This window comes from Dermacentor albipictus, chromosome 1 (assembly GCF_038994185.2).
Source record: "Dermacentor albipictus isolate Rhodes 1998 colony chromosome 1, USDA_Dalb.pri_finalv2, whole genome shotgun sequence".
Classification (NCBI taxonomy): Eukaryota; Metazoa; Arthropoda; class Arachnida; order Ixodida; family Ixodidae; genus Dermacentor; species Dermacentor albipictus.
Window position 1 is genome coordinate 188,587,702 of NC_091821.1, and position 15,525 is coordinate 188,603,226.

Here is a 15,525-nt window from a genome sequence, read left to right on the forward strand (position 1 = left end):
CTGGTATCTGTGGACAAGAAGGTAAGAATCTAGGATTAAAATTTAGCGCTAATAAATCAAGTTTTTGGAATCTTATCAAAACAGTGGACGGAGAGTTTTAATACAGGGTCAGGAAATACCGCAGGTAAAGGAATACAAATACCTTAGTATATAGATAAACGAAGGCGATAGATATCTGGAGACACAGGAAAAAACAATAGTAGTGAAAGGAAAGAGAAATGCGGCCATCATGAAACACAGAGCGCTGTCGGAATACAATAGGTACGAGGTGCTCCGCAGCATTCAGAAAGGTGTAATGGTTCCAGGTCTTAAATTTTAAATGCGGTTGTTAGCTTGAAGTCCGGGGTACAATGAGGACTTGATGGCAACCAAAGGTGAGTGGGACGCCTCGCATTGGGCGTCACGGGAAGACTACAAATGAAGCTGTGCAGCGTGATAGGGGCTGGACAAGTTTTGAAGTGACCATGAAGAATCAATTGGCCATATTTTGTGCACCTGCCCGCAGTACAGTCCACAGAGGGCATGCCTCAGCCAGGAACTTGACCAACTGCACGACCAACCGCTATCCGAAAAAAGAATTCTGCAACATCGAAAGGACCTACCGTCACAGAAGAAGGCCGTGCAAGCGCTTTTGCGCTTCTTGCGATCTACCGGCCTGTCTGAACGACTTTAACTGGAACGCCTTTTGTGTGTGTGTCTCCATGTGTGCGCGTTTTTTTTTCCTTTTTTTTCGTTTCTCTCTCTGTCATCTTTCTAACCCCTATCCCCCATCCCCAGTGTAGGGTAGCAAACCGGAGACTCATATCTGGTTAACCTCCCTGTCTTTCCTCTTCATTCTCTCTCTCTCTCTCTCTCTCTCTCTTGAAGTGACGGGAGCTCAAGGTAAAACTTATTTTGAACTACTTAGGAATATGGAAGATAATATATACTTTGCTAGGGTGTTCAGATATTTGTGCAGGAAAAACATTGATTCACAATGGAGGAAAAGAACTAGGAAGCTTGAAAGCAACTATGCGAAAGGTATAGTAACATGGCAACTGAGAACGTCAAACGCAAAGTAATAGAGGCTGAGACAATCTCATGGATGGAGGCAATAGAAAATAAACCTGCTTTGAGGAACTACCTAAGAGGAAAAAACGAAATCAGGAAAGAAACATCTGTGATAATTCAACGCGAAGCTCTTCACTTTTCGAAGCAAGATCAGGATACCTTAGAACGCGTACTTATAAAGCGGAGTACAACATGGGAGAAGAAGCATGCGCATGCTGCGGGAAAGCTAGGGAAACGATGGAACATGTTTTATTATGATGTGAAAATATCTACACAGCGGTCGGTTTAGGCTCCTTTGCTCTCCTGGCAGCCCTTGGGTTCAGCGACAGCAGGAGTAAAGTAAACGTGTACGCTATAAGATTAGCAAGAGGTGACTGGAAGTTTAGTAGCAGAAAAGTAGGGAGATCACAGACAACGGAGGCCTACAAAAACAAAGTTCTGTATAGTGGTTCAGAAATCTTCATACTTGGAACTCTGATTTTCTTTTTTAGGACATTAGGCAAAATAACAACAAGTGCCTGGTGACGCAAACCACCGCCGCCCCGTTTCAAAAGGTACGCTCATCGAATCCGTCCGTCCGTCCGTCCGTCCGTCCGTCCGTCCGTCCGTCCTTCCGTCCATCCGTCCATCCATCCGAAGCGCGAGAAGGATCCTCGGCTGTAGTACACGCCTCATACAAGACACGTTTCGGCTATTCGCATACTTGAAGATTCATCTTAGATTAGTTATGCTCGAAGTTAATTATTTTTTATTTTAGTTGCATATTTTTGCCTACTTGGTGCTTCTCATGCTGGTGTGCGTCAAGATCTTGGCGCAGGGACAGAAACCGCCAGGACGCAAGCGGCGCTCTGCGGGACGGTCATCGCACTCGGTAGATTTGTTCGCCTGATGATGACGCGGCCGCGCTAAGCACGGACAAGCTCAACCTCAGTCACGACGTAACGCAGTTATTACCACTTATACGGAAAACCTTAACCACATTCATGCATGCAATTGCCGTGTTTATGGGGAATTACGGTGGTCAGGTTTCCCGTGTTGCATTGCCTAACATGCCGAAGGCCGTTTTTGAGGTTCAACGTAACCGTGATTAGCGTCATGGTGTAATTATGGTATTAGTCAGCTTAAACCCTGAATCGCACATACGACTTGATTCGACGCTCCTTGTGCACTCCTCCGCCCAGCGAAGACCATCATTGCACCTTGACTAAAGTAGTCAGCGCGCCTTAGTAACGCTCTTGGCTATTACAGAACTATAAATGTTTTCGTTATCGGGTGCACTTTTAGCGTTGACTCGGAGACGTTGGGGTAATTGGGGCGCTTCTTACGCAACTACGCATGGCAGGAATCACTGAGGAGCGCTATTAATGCTCACCGACTACCTTAAAGGCGTCACCTCCCTCTTCTCGAGGACGAACTTCTAGCTTCTATAGCACATAGTCTGTATGACGACCACAGCGTTATATGACATTAGAGACTTTCGGGTCCTATTGCTTCGTGCTGCCACTGCTGATGCTGGTGCCGACTCTTTCACACATGTCACATATTAATTTGGGGCGCGAGCGATGCATGGATAAGTGAAACTCTTCGTATGTTCGTGTATAGGTGTCGACTCATGCCGTGGCGCATAACGCACTGCCGAAGCCGCCTGTTTTCTACTGAAGCTAACTGCTTGCGCTTGCTTCCCAGAGCTGTGTGAAACAAGCTCATCTCAGTGGCTGCCTCGCTCGCACCCACACCACGCATTAAGGATTACCGTGTGCGACCCATTTTTGTTATTATGGTGATGATGTGACGGGACAATAGAGTACCCTACAGCCTGCTACCCAAAGGCTCATTGCTATACGGCAAACTGCAAATGTAAATGGGAAAACAGGGGTTAAAAACAAAAATTGAAAATAAAACAGACCACACGTGGTTTCGCCTCGGTCGGTCGCTGGTCGGGTTCTAGCCGAGTAGATCGCATTCACTAAAAAAAGAAAAAAAAAAGAAAAAAGCGCGTCTGGTGGTGGGATTCGAACATCGGCCCCCAACGCAGCAGCCCAATATCCCAACCATTCGACCTCAACAGCGTCTTTATTTAAAAATCTTTATTACGTGGGAGCAGAAGGTCACAATCGCACGTACACTCTTTTCGTGCCAACACCAACTAGCTCTTTGCGATGATGGTGGCATGTTCATTATAATTCCCACACTATGGCACCTACCCACAATGGGGGACCGGCCAATAAGCGTGTCCGCGTGTCCATTACGATGGTGATAGTTTCCATACGATGGCGCATGTCCACAATGGCACGTTGGCCAAGAAGATTGAGGTACATATTGTGCCCACGCCAACTAGCTTCGAAGTGATCGCCACTTGTTGATGATGATAGTTGATTTCCATTCAATGGCGCATACCCACACCGAGGAGTTGACCGAGAAGTGGGCGGTACCATGGCAGATGCACAAGGCACACCTTTAGTCAACTAGAGCCGCGTAGCAGCTGTGACTTCGGGGAAGCGTGCTCGTCTCGCAACCTGGAGGCTCGGGTTCGATTCCTACGCCAACAGAAATTTGCTAAATTGTCTTGTCAAATTGATTAATTTACTTTGTTTACAGTAACCTCCCTGAGTAATTTGACGTCAATCCTAACCTTCTGTGACGTGTTCTTACTCTTTGCACCGTCGGCCCTATTTCGTACCAACTTTCTGTTACGCCGACGGATTTGCGCGTAATGAGGCATATGATTTTTTCGCAATAATAAGAATAAGTGAAAAAAACACAAGCCTATATGAGATTTGTGACATTGGGTAGCACGGGTACGCGAGAGCGCATGCGCGAGCCAGTTTCCTTTACGCCAAACACGCAGCAGTGAAGTGAGCAGATTTATAACATTTCATTAACCGCTTCACGAGAGCTTCGCTTCACATAGATTCCAGCGTGTGCGCTGTACCTGCGAATTTGTTTATAACTTTCGCGATATCATGTGAAATGTGTGATAATATGTGATGCGTGTCACCAATATAAAATGCAGTCACCGGCGTTATGCTTCAGTGCCAACATCTTCTTATCTATCAGTATAGAAAAGTGCCAAGAGGATGGACAGTGAAATTTTAAAGTACGAAAAGAAAGTACAAAAACAACCACCACACCAGCGCATTGACAGAAGCTTTGTCACGCCAAGCCAGCAAACACGCAGTCAACGTTAGATTCGGCGTCTAGAAGAAATTAAACTCTAAAAATAACAGCGCGTGAAAGAGACACTAAAGGTTAATATTAAGTCAACGCGGACTGTTGAAATGCCATCCCAGAAACCTCGAATCGCTTGTTTCATGCGAACAGACTTATTTTAAGAGAAAATGCGTTCTCAAGCGTCCGCGTACCTCTAGTGCAGTTCAAATCGCCCGCCCTCCGATTGAGGAGTCGTGGCGTCATGATCTCATATATAGTGACGTTGAGCCGTCGGTGAGTAAAACGGCGCCCGTAGATGGCGCTACGGCTTTTCTGCACAAAACGCAACCGCCGGCCAGAAACAGAGCCAAGACAGAGCCGACAGCACCGCGTAAGCGGAACTATGGTGGCTAGCGGAAGGGAAAGCGCGCGACGATAAGCATGGTTCTTTATTTTATGACGCCAACTTCGACGCTCGTTGCAATGGACGACCCTGACAACGACACATTGGCTCGAGATGCTGGGCTCAACTTCAGTGATTTAAGCACTGATGAACGTGACCTGCTGCTGAGGGCTCGCGCTGCCGGCGTCGTTGCGTACTACTACGACGGCAACTGTATGTCATGGCTGTACATATTCGCACATTTGTATCTTTTGCTTCGTGACAACCAAATGCCGCACTCACCGCCCCGTCTTCGACCTGTAGTTGTTCTTGCGCTTCGGAGAATGCAGGCACGACCGACGGAACAGCGCTACGGGAAAGCATTGCTTTGAAAGGCACTCCACACGACTTCAGTAAGTCGGCGTTGTGCTCGTAATCCTCTGGACGAAAGTGCAGCGAGCACACTATGCGATTTTTCAGCTCTTTTCCAACGTGCTGTGGCAGAGGTGCGGCACTTAACTACTTCGAACGGAGAGGTTCACTCGTTGGCACACAGTGATAAGTGACGTTGGATTCGCCGCTGCAACTGCCCTTCGCCAAGTTTCGCGGACCGTTCGCTCATCCCACGACATCACATGGACGTGGCATTCTCGTTGCTTGTTCCAAATGCGAGTTTCGCGAGCCAGCAGATCGCAGCACGAAGTGATAACGAAACAACTGAAACTCCAAAGCGCGCGCGGCGCAGAGTTGAGTGCGCAGAGTCGAGCGAAAACGAAACCTTTTGACCACCCGTACCACTCAAGGGTAACGTCAAAATGTTATTTTTTCTCAGAATCAAATAGAAGTAGACAAATAGCAATTTCTTCCGTTTTATAATCTAATGAAATGATCTTTTTAATATGAGTAGTTGAGTACTAGTGACAAATTATGATGAGGAGTGCCTTCGTCATCAGGCTAGTACCGGAATGTCGCTGGGGGATCTCAAATCGTGTCATGCATTTACCTCAATTTCTGGGTTACTAAAGCTCTGTTCGCGATTATATTGACGCCTTAGACGTTCTAGAGCATTGCTTTAATACTTCATAGTAACCTTTATTGTCCCTTTAACGATACGAAGAGGACAAAATTACCTTTAAGAACTGAAGAGAAAAACATTGCAAGTGCTGTAAAAGTACTTGGTGCTTGCAGGGCGATAGACGCTGTGCGAACATATACACACGAATTCCATCAGGGAAATTCCAACAAGCTCTGCGAGCCAACATAATAATAATAATAATAATAATAATAATAATAATAATAATAATAATAATAATAATAATAATAATAATAATAATAATAATAAAGAAAACGAACGACAACAACACCAACAATAACAACGACAACAACAATAAAAACAACTTGCGAATTACGAAATGCAGCATCGCAGGAAAAATGAACCATATTTACTCGGGCGACAACTTGGTTAGTGCTTTAGGCTGTCAGTTATACTGGTGTGACACGTACACTTGTGATCGCTATCGGGGCCGATCCGGATCGGATTTCTTGTTTGCGATCAACAATGGACGCTGCTATACGGTCCAGCGATCCAGATCGAATTATTATCGTCTGCTGATCGTCAACAGAACTTGCTCAGAACTGTATAATGCATTGGCTACAAATTAAGATTAGCAAAATATGGTTAAATGGACAATATTTCAATTTTACATCCTAATATTGCTAGTAAAAAGACTCTTAAACGTGTTTTTTTTTTATTTTTAATCAGCAGCCTTCACTTCTTGTATTTAGCGTTTTCAAAGTACTGTGCTAAAGAGTGCAAACGTCAGCATGCGATCGCGATCAAGACGCCTGATCGCGATTCTCGGATCGCGGTCGCCCAGACCCGGATCCCGCAAAATCTCGATCACAAATGACCGTGTAGCAACACCCAGTCCGGATCAAGCTTGATCCGGATTGGCCCCGATCGCGATCAGAAGTGTGCCTGTGACACCGGTATTACGCTTGCTCATCAAGGTCACGGCTGCCTTTCTGCGTCAGCTGGACTTTTCTATTACTTATCTAATTACTTTTCTATTATTCCTATTCGCGAACGGATGATTTTCGTTTGTTGATAATGAATTTCTGAGCGGGTTATTAATGACGCCAATGGGATTCCCAGTGAATCTTGTAATTCAAGTGGTTATCGTTGGTCTGTAAGTCTTTCTTCTCCAACGACTCCCAAGGAGACCACAGATGAAGAGGAAGCCTTACCTCAGGCGCTCCTATCATGCTGAATACGCCGCTTCTCGTCCGAATATACATGGGAGTGAAAGTTTAAATCTACTGTATGTAGGGCGTAGTCTTTTATTTAGTACATTACCTTGTTTTACACATATTCATGAAAACTGCAAATACATATCCCCTCCAAAAATAAGATAAGAAGAAAGCTATACAATATAATTTACAAATTTGTAAAGCATTTGTCGCATTTGTCTGCTTTAAATGCTCTAACAGGTACACAGTTTTCAGAACTGTGATATCGTCCTGTTTAAAAGTTGCCGATTTATAAAGTTTATGATTGTTTGTTTATCTTCTTTACTTACTAGTTTTGAGGAATCTTTTTTAAATCATTCGATGCCCCAATTTTATGTTTGCTTCCTACAGTCGATAGAATTCGGCTTTCTATCTTAAATGCAACAGATTAAATTTATATAGGTTCAGAGGTTGTCTAACGAAAGCACTTCTGTGTTTTACGTGTACTGTAACGGGGAAATCGGAGTTGGCCCCGAGCTAAAGCCGCCTCTTAAGGCAGCACTTAACTATAAGGTTGCGTCTGTGTTGAATTGCCCTTGAACTCTGTTAATGTAGTCCTGTGGAGTGCTATTTCGTGGAAGGTTTTGTGCGTGATTATTATTACTAATAACATAGCGGCAAGCTGTGTTATCGCGTGCCACAACGCGGTTTGTGACTTACACACCAGAAATGTTCAAGGAATAGAAAACTTGCTTTCGCCGTACGTTTGGAGTGCGCCTGCCGCAAGATGTGAACCAGGAATAGCGCGTCGGAAACCTGTTCGGACGTCGCTATGTGGGATGTTGTAGTGTATACTCGGCGCCCCAAAAGTTGCACCGATTCCCCAATACCTGACACGCTATGCGGGGTGCCGACTTGTGTGTATTCTGCCATGGTAATTTTGTGTGAGCTTTGACGCGGTGCGTGAGTGCATGAGTTGAGAGCAGAACCTAGTCCTCGAGAATGCTCGCACGCTCTGAAGACGGCACCACTATCCGCCACACAAAGGAGGCATGTCTAGCGCTTCGTTTCGACAGCAGGTCTTGTTGTTGTTGTTGTATTTTTCAATTTTATTCCGCACTTCAGTGACTAGAGCGGCATCCCACCTACATGATCACCACGATTGACCAGAATCAAGCGGAGCGCTGGGCCGCCGTAGAAACCTTGAATTTCAGAACAATGATACTTATTCGTTGTCGGCACATATATCAACACTGTTCGTTAGAAACAACCGTCTGGCTTGCACTCATCGTAACAGCGATAAGTTTTGAAAAGAGTTACAGTACAAATCGCTGATTCTGTGTTTACCCCTAATTTTTTGGTGTGAGTTATTCAGGAGAGCCGAATACTTTGTTTCTTAAGGTTATTAGTTCATTGATTATAATTGTTAATGATCAACTTGAGTATACCTTGTTAAAATGGCAAAATCAAGGAGATTCGGTTACAGCGTTCCATTTAAACAACACTGTCTGTAAATGAATGATGTAGAAAACACTTCTCGCGGCCCAGCGAGCCGTCGAAGATTATTTGTCACGCTTCCGACTGACGGGGCAATTTCCATCAGACCTATACGTGGTAGAGGTAACTTAACAAAGACGGCAGTTGCGCAATGGTGTAAAAAGCGGTAAACATGCTTCCTATCTGTCATGGATATTGGGTTTCCAAACGAGCGCTCCACCGCGCACCAGCTGCAGTCAGTCCGTCCGGCGCACTATTGAAAGATTTCGAGCCCTTTCTATAGCGAGTAGTATTTGCGAGTCGTATATAGCGAGTCGTATAGAGAGTACTATCGTCTTATCTGTGTTTTCAGTCCTGCTATTCCAAAGTGACGTTAAAATACTCGTTCATAAGCTACAGAGACAGAAAGACAAGGACAGATAAAGGAAAGGCCTAGAGGTTCAGAAGACATGGGTCCGGTTTGCTACCCTGCCCTAGGAGAAGAGGTTCAAATGAAAGAGAAGAGATAACAAAGGGCCGAGAAAGAGTACTAGCTGCGCGCACACGTGAAGGTACACGCAGAGTCTATAAACGGTCGCAGATACCTGCCGGCATGAAGAATTTCACCAACGATCTGGTTACTTTCTGTACCACACGACGTGTGCACGGCCACGGGCCGAGGATATTCGCCTCAGAAAACTACAGCTAGCTCATATCACAAAACATTTATCTCATGTAAGTGCTGCGGAAGCCTGCAAGGTGGAGGAAGGATCAAGAAAGGGAAAGACTGTTGTCTACCCGACTGCAACGCGAAGCTATTTTCCCTTTCACAAAAGGCTTCGGGACGCTCCTAGCACTCGAGCCTCCCCCTCCCCTCCGCCCCTTACATACACGCACAAAACTCATGTTTCTCTATGTCAATGTGAAGAATAATGTATAATATAGTATCGGGTCGTTAGAGAAATGGTGAAATATATGTCAAATTTGCGCCCCCCGCGGAATATGCTACGTTTTGCAGGGTGCGAAGTAGGACGTCCAATATTTAGACTCTTGAATCGACACTGATGGCGTCTCGTGTCCCAGACAGGAATCTCGACGCAACCGAATGTGTAACTCTTCCGACGGTTGCTCAAGCGCGGCCCGCACCGGTGCAGGTGGCGGCGCGCGCTGTTGCGGCGTGGCCGCTCCCGTTCGGCGTCGGCGGGTGGCGCATCGTGGCCCTGCGTCCCAGTGGCCGACTGCTCGGTGCCGCCGCCGGCGGAAGCGCGAAGAGGGAAGCCCCGTGCGCCAGGCTGGCTAAAAAAAGGCCGCCGAGGGGGAGGGCACGATGCGCCCTTGTTCCCCGAAAAATCGAACCCAGGGCCGGCACGACCTTGGGCCGGCCAGACGGTCGCTGCCCCGGGCTCTGCGGCAGCAGAAAGAGCCGCCCGCTGACGCAATCGGGCCGCGCCATTATTTTAAATGCGCCCGCTACGGAATACCATAAAGTATACGAGGCCCACACTGCCGTCCCCGAAGAATGGCTCGGACGGCGGAGAAAGAAAGACAGGGAAAACAAAAAAGAAGGTGGTGGCTGCTGACTTTTTCGCTAGGATTAAAAAAAGAAAGGCCCGCGCTTCGGACGTCCTTGAGAGTGTCGCGCGCGCCGTGTCGCTGGGGGAGGGCTTCGGTGCCAAGGCCTGTCTCGCAGGGTCACGTGAGCGGAATTGGCGCTCGGGCGGCGCGCCCCGGGCCCCAGCCTAGCTGGCGCCGCGCGGGCACATGGCTGTAGCTGCCGGTGGCACTCCAGGCTCATCAGGCGAGATGCTAATCGAGCCCGCCTGTCTTCGACCGCGCCTTCAGCTGCCGAACTTTAATCAAAAGTCAGGCCCTACCGGGCCTTCAGTATTCCAGTCGGCGCCGGGTCACCGCAGAACCGACGAACGATAAAGTGATGTCATGTGAGAGGCGCTCCAAAGTGGAGATCGACTTCGCGCTTCCAAGCTTTTTGCGGAACGGCTATCTGGATGCACGTGCGTGTTATCATATTAGGCGACATCGATGCGGAGGCCGTGGTGATGTCTTGAGTACTGTCTTTGGAAGGGTGCTCCACATAAGCGATTGTTTGGTGAGGAACAAAGATATTCGAACAACTCAGCATCTAAATTCATTCCTTTACCCAATGTTTCCTGCAGTACGTGGGTCCTTACTTTCGGCATTTTAATCGGAGGAAGAGAACGGGGTAAAGCAATAATTAACTGAATCACACAGGTTTTACATTGCGTCTTTCCGTGATAGTGTTCTCAAACGTTTAAGGCTGCCATAGCTCCGTTCAACACTTCCCCGCGTTCCGAAATATTCGTTTGTCAAACACTATAGTTCAGCGTTTCTTTTTTACGTGAAGCGTTTTATGATGCGAAGTGCGGGCAAACTCAGCGACACATAGTCTGCATGTTCCTTGTGTTACTTAGTTTCCTCTACGACCACGTTCTCTGACGTTCGCATCAGATCGGCTCTTTACGTTAACGTGAACTCGTTCTACAATGAAAACGCATCCTTGTATAAAAGAACAGCCCTTTAAACGCGTAACCTAGCCTCCCTGCCTCTTCCGTTGATTTCCCTGTTTCTCTCTCTCTTCATTCCTGCAAGTAATATTTCTTCATCAGTAAAGCATGTAAAAGCGCATCCCGACTCTTGTATGTTGTGCTAGTTATGGACACTACGTGAACTGCTGCATTAAATTTTTTGTTCTTTGCTCGTTCAACCCACAGAGTTGGGTAAAACTAGCATGTTCTCAAAGAAAATAATATATTTTGCGTGATACCAGGCTAATTCATAACTTTTCTTTAATATGCGTTTCTTCATTCGTCAACCCTGCGCCAGAAGTGCGATTTAGTGAAGTATAGAGTACGGTGGCTTGCCTATAGATGTGTGACAGCACTGGATGGCACAGATGGATGTACCTTTATATAGCCTATATGCGAGCCGTGTACTTCCACAGCATTTAGATCAAGTAACTATACGAGGGGAAAAAAAAAAATGTGCCGTGGTGACTCCTGTATCCTGCATAACGAGTCGGTGACTGGTTCTCAACGGATAATCAAGGAGAGCGCGTTTCACCACAATCAAGAATTACCTAGTTCTCTAAGCTCGGCAACTTCCTCTCGTGTTAATCGAACAACTGCGACTCTTAGACACAGAAAAAAAAGAATGTAAGAAAAGGTAGACGTCGCCGTTCAGCAGTATACGGGATTCTGGCAGTGTACCTAATACGTTCGCCTTGCAGATGTTGCGCAATTTTTCCGAAACGAAACAAATCGAAGGGCTAAAAAGGCTTGTTAAATGATTAGGTTTCATAACTTTACCGGTGCATCCCAATTAGCACATTATAGGCGCACCATGCGTGTCGCGTTCGCGACCGTCCCGCTTCTCGGAGCAACTGTGATAGCTTCTTTCCTATCGTAGCCATCAGACGCAAGACCAAAAGCTGCGCTCTCGCGCTCCGTGCTACAATGTAGCCAGCCGAGTATCGATTTTTCAGCCGGTTTGCCGGTGAGGGAAGAACGGAGAAAAGGACGCGAATTCAAAGGGCACGGAAAAGAAGCGAACCGGAATTATAAGGCGGTGTCTCGAACGAATAACAAAAATTTTGTTCTTTCTCTCACACTCATTTCTCCACTAATCGCCACTTTTTCATTTTTTTTAAATCTTCCCGCCCCTCTCTCTCTTTGCCGCGCACAATCCTTTCTTCCATTTTTTTTTTGTCTGTGTCCTTCGGCATTCACCTTTCTTTTTAATATATCATCGTATACAATTTTACATTGATATTAACAGAATAAATCATTATCGATTCTACGAAACAATCTATTCAATGTGTATGCAGTTCTATAAATTTGAAGATTTTATAAATTTGTAATGATATGTATTTACGCAATGTGCTATTATCTCGGTAGCCTTGACATGCTCATAGAGAGAGAGAGAGAGAGAGAGAGAGAGAGAGAGGGAGGTTAGGAGGGAGGGAGGGAGGGGTTGGCTAAGGTAAGCGATACCCTTCCTTTGCGCGATCCGCATCTTATTCGGTGCAGTGTGTCTAAAGTTGTCTTTTATTAATCGCATGGCGTACTTTCCGAATGAGCTTTCTTATTGCGTATTCGCTCCGAATACGTTGCACACAACAAGTATACTGAGATTTACAAACTTCAGATAGAGCCCAGAAAGAGAAGATTGCTGCATGCATATGGCCCTCGTTTACGAGTGTATATTTGTTACCTTTCGCGAACTGAACCGCTTCTTACATTTGCTTGCCGGGAACACGTCTCCTCCGACGACCCAATAAAAGCGGGGCGATAGACAACGCGGCTCTGCGTTCCCTTTTCTTCCTAGCCCGCAGTCTTTCGCGCTCCTTGGAGTCACATTCGCATGTAGCACTGCGCCTGAGACGTGGAACGAGCCACTATAGATATACGTGCGCTTACGCAGGTCTAGGCCTTCAAACCTATAGGACTGCCGACACGATCTCGTCTTATAAAAGAAAGATAGGGGAAAAGAAGGAAAAAGGATTGCGAGAGAAGTTAGAAGAAGAAACACACGTGGCAGAGGGCAAACATGCATCAATACATAAACAGATTTGTGTATGGTCAAAAGCTTTGTCAATCCGCCTTGTGTTTTTCTCATGCACGAGCGTTTTACATCAACGGCACAGCGGGGCATCGCGTGCTCTTTCTAGGGCGTAGCAATAATGTAAAATGGGACTACGGGATATAAAGACGCGCGTTGTCCTAACGCATAAGTCAGCTGAGTAGACCGAAAACAGAAATTAGCTTTAGTGAATTCGTGCAAGCGAATCGAATTAACTTATAATCCGTAAGGAGGGACGATTCTTTGCCGGCAAATTCACGTAAACGCGGATCCTATAAGAGAGGAATGACGGGCGAACGGGGGAAAGTTGCCTCTTTGCACTATGAGGCGCGCGAAGCTCTGCTGTGAGGCATAGAACGCAGGAGGGACGCGGGTTCTGCTGCCCACTTGGCTCTAGATGTTTTTCTTCAAGAAGCAGTAGCCGCGCTGGCGGCAAAGGCTGGTCATCTTCTTCACCCCCCCTCTCCCTTTCTTCCTTTTTCCATTAGGTTTTTTTTTTCTCTCTCTTTGAGAGAGCTGGCCCGCGTGTTGAGTGAAGCTCGGAAAGAGAAACAACAGCACGGACTCAGGATGGTCGGGCAACTGACTTCGTGCAAAATATTTTGAACGCCGATGCAGGAATAGACCGCGCGTGAGCACGGCAGACTGACTGCCGAGGCGGCGCTCAATGCGGCCGCGCATCTCGTGTAGTGGAACGCGAGCGTTGTTTGAACCTGCGTGGCAAAGCACGCTTGTTGGCATGACGGCGCTTGTCGGGCTGCGCTTACATTTGCATGTGCTGCGGCCCTGCCGGGGAATGAAGTGGCTCTGCCGGGGTACAAATGAGCTCGCGTGTTTCAAATTTCATTCAGATGACTAGCTGAATATTTGGCGGTGACACGCTTGACGTTTTCCATTAGAGGTCGGTAACGCCGCAGAAAGGTTTCGGACGCCATGTATACCGCGGCCGCAGCTGCAATCCTTTGCACTGACCTGAAAAAAAAAAGAGAGAGAAAAAAAAAGACAGGCGACACCGAGGATGCCATAAAGTTACGTGCCGAATTTATTTTCTGTATATATACGAAAAAAAATTTGGGGGGGGGCCTATGACACATGTTATCCGATATGTTTAGATAATTGAATTAACAGTTACTGCATATAGTCTGCTCTTTGTTTCACATGAGCCTGGCGTGATGATTCCAACTAGTACACCGCAACTAGGATAATGCGTATTGGAAACCTATCCTCCCGCACACACAATGCGCTGACATGTCTAGATCGCAATAGTTAAGGCGGAAGCGTAAAGTTAAACTCAGATCAAATTTCATTGCCTCAAGTAACTCGGGGCAACTTCAGCTTATTTCTTAACATAATTCTGACAGTAACTGTGATGAGCAAGATTTATGCGAAGGGGCATCTCAGAATGTTCCGACACAATGAACAGTGCAAGCAGTGGCGATGGCGCCTGAGCGCGTGATCTTTGTCTCTACTTACAATACTATATCTTACATTTATGCCCGTTATGAACAATATCCGCCTGACTGAAGTCCATAGAAAGCTTACTGAAAGATAATACGTACCGACGTTTCGTGCCGGTTATACAGCTAGCTATAGTCACGCCCCTGCCTTTCAGGCATTGCTAAAAGCTGCCAGCATTGCTATAAGCTGAAGGATGTGCGTGGCGTACTTGATAGGACGCCTTCTATTTTCTCGGAACGCAAAGCAGCAACACAAACAGCGCAGCCAACTGACTACAATAGGCACTCGTTTACAGAACGCTCGGTTTGAAGATGATTGCAAACACTATGAGACACCCAGCGTTCAGAGCACGTCTTCGGCGCAATCTCAATGGTTGTTTGTGCATTTCATTCATTCATTCATTCATTCATTCATTCATTCATTCATTCATTCATTCATTCATTCATTCATTCATTCATTCATTCATTCATTCTGGAGAACAGAGAGAAATGGAGAAGTCAACCGATATATTTTGTATCCCAGTGACTCCGCAGCAACCCATTTATTTATTTATTTAGTTATTTAGTTATTTATTTATTTATTTATTGAAAATACCCCAAGGACCCTGTACTCATGGTTTTACATTAGCGGTGGGCGGAGTTGATGGTTACCAAGTTAGTTTATGTTTACAAAGAGAGGCTCAACGGCGGCTTTGAAATGAACAAGTTTGACGCGAATGACGATGTCAGATTGAAGATTGTTCCAGTGGATGGCTGTTTTGATAAAGAACGACTGAAGGTGCGTGACGGTGCAGCCATGAGGGGAGGGGGGGGGGGGACTACATAGCTTTAACATGGTTGATGCGTGGAGATGCAATTAGCTGGATTGGTGGGAGAACAATGAGGCAAAACACGAAAAAAATTGTAATACAGTGAAAGCCTTGCGATTTTGCGGCGAACTTGAAGACTTGGTAGACATGCTTGTTTTTTGGGCTACTTACGTTGGTAGTGTAAGAGTAATCAGAATATACGAATCTAATGGCGTGGTTTTGTATCGATTCAATGAGATCGGTTAGAGCGCGTTCGAGAGGATCCTAAACAGAACAAGCATATTCTAATTTGGGTCGGAATAGTGTTTTGTAAGCTGGTAATTTTACAGAACGAGAGAGGTGTGTTAGGTTTCGC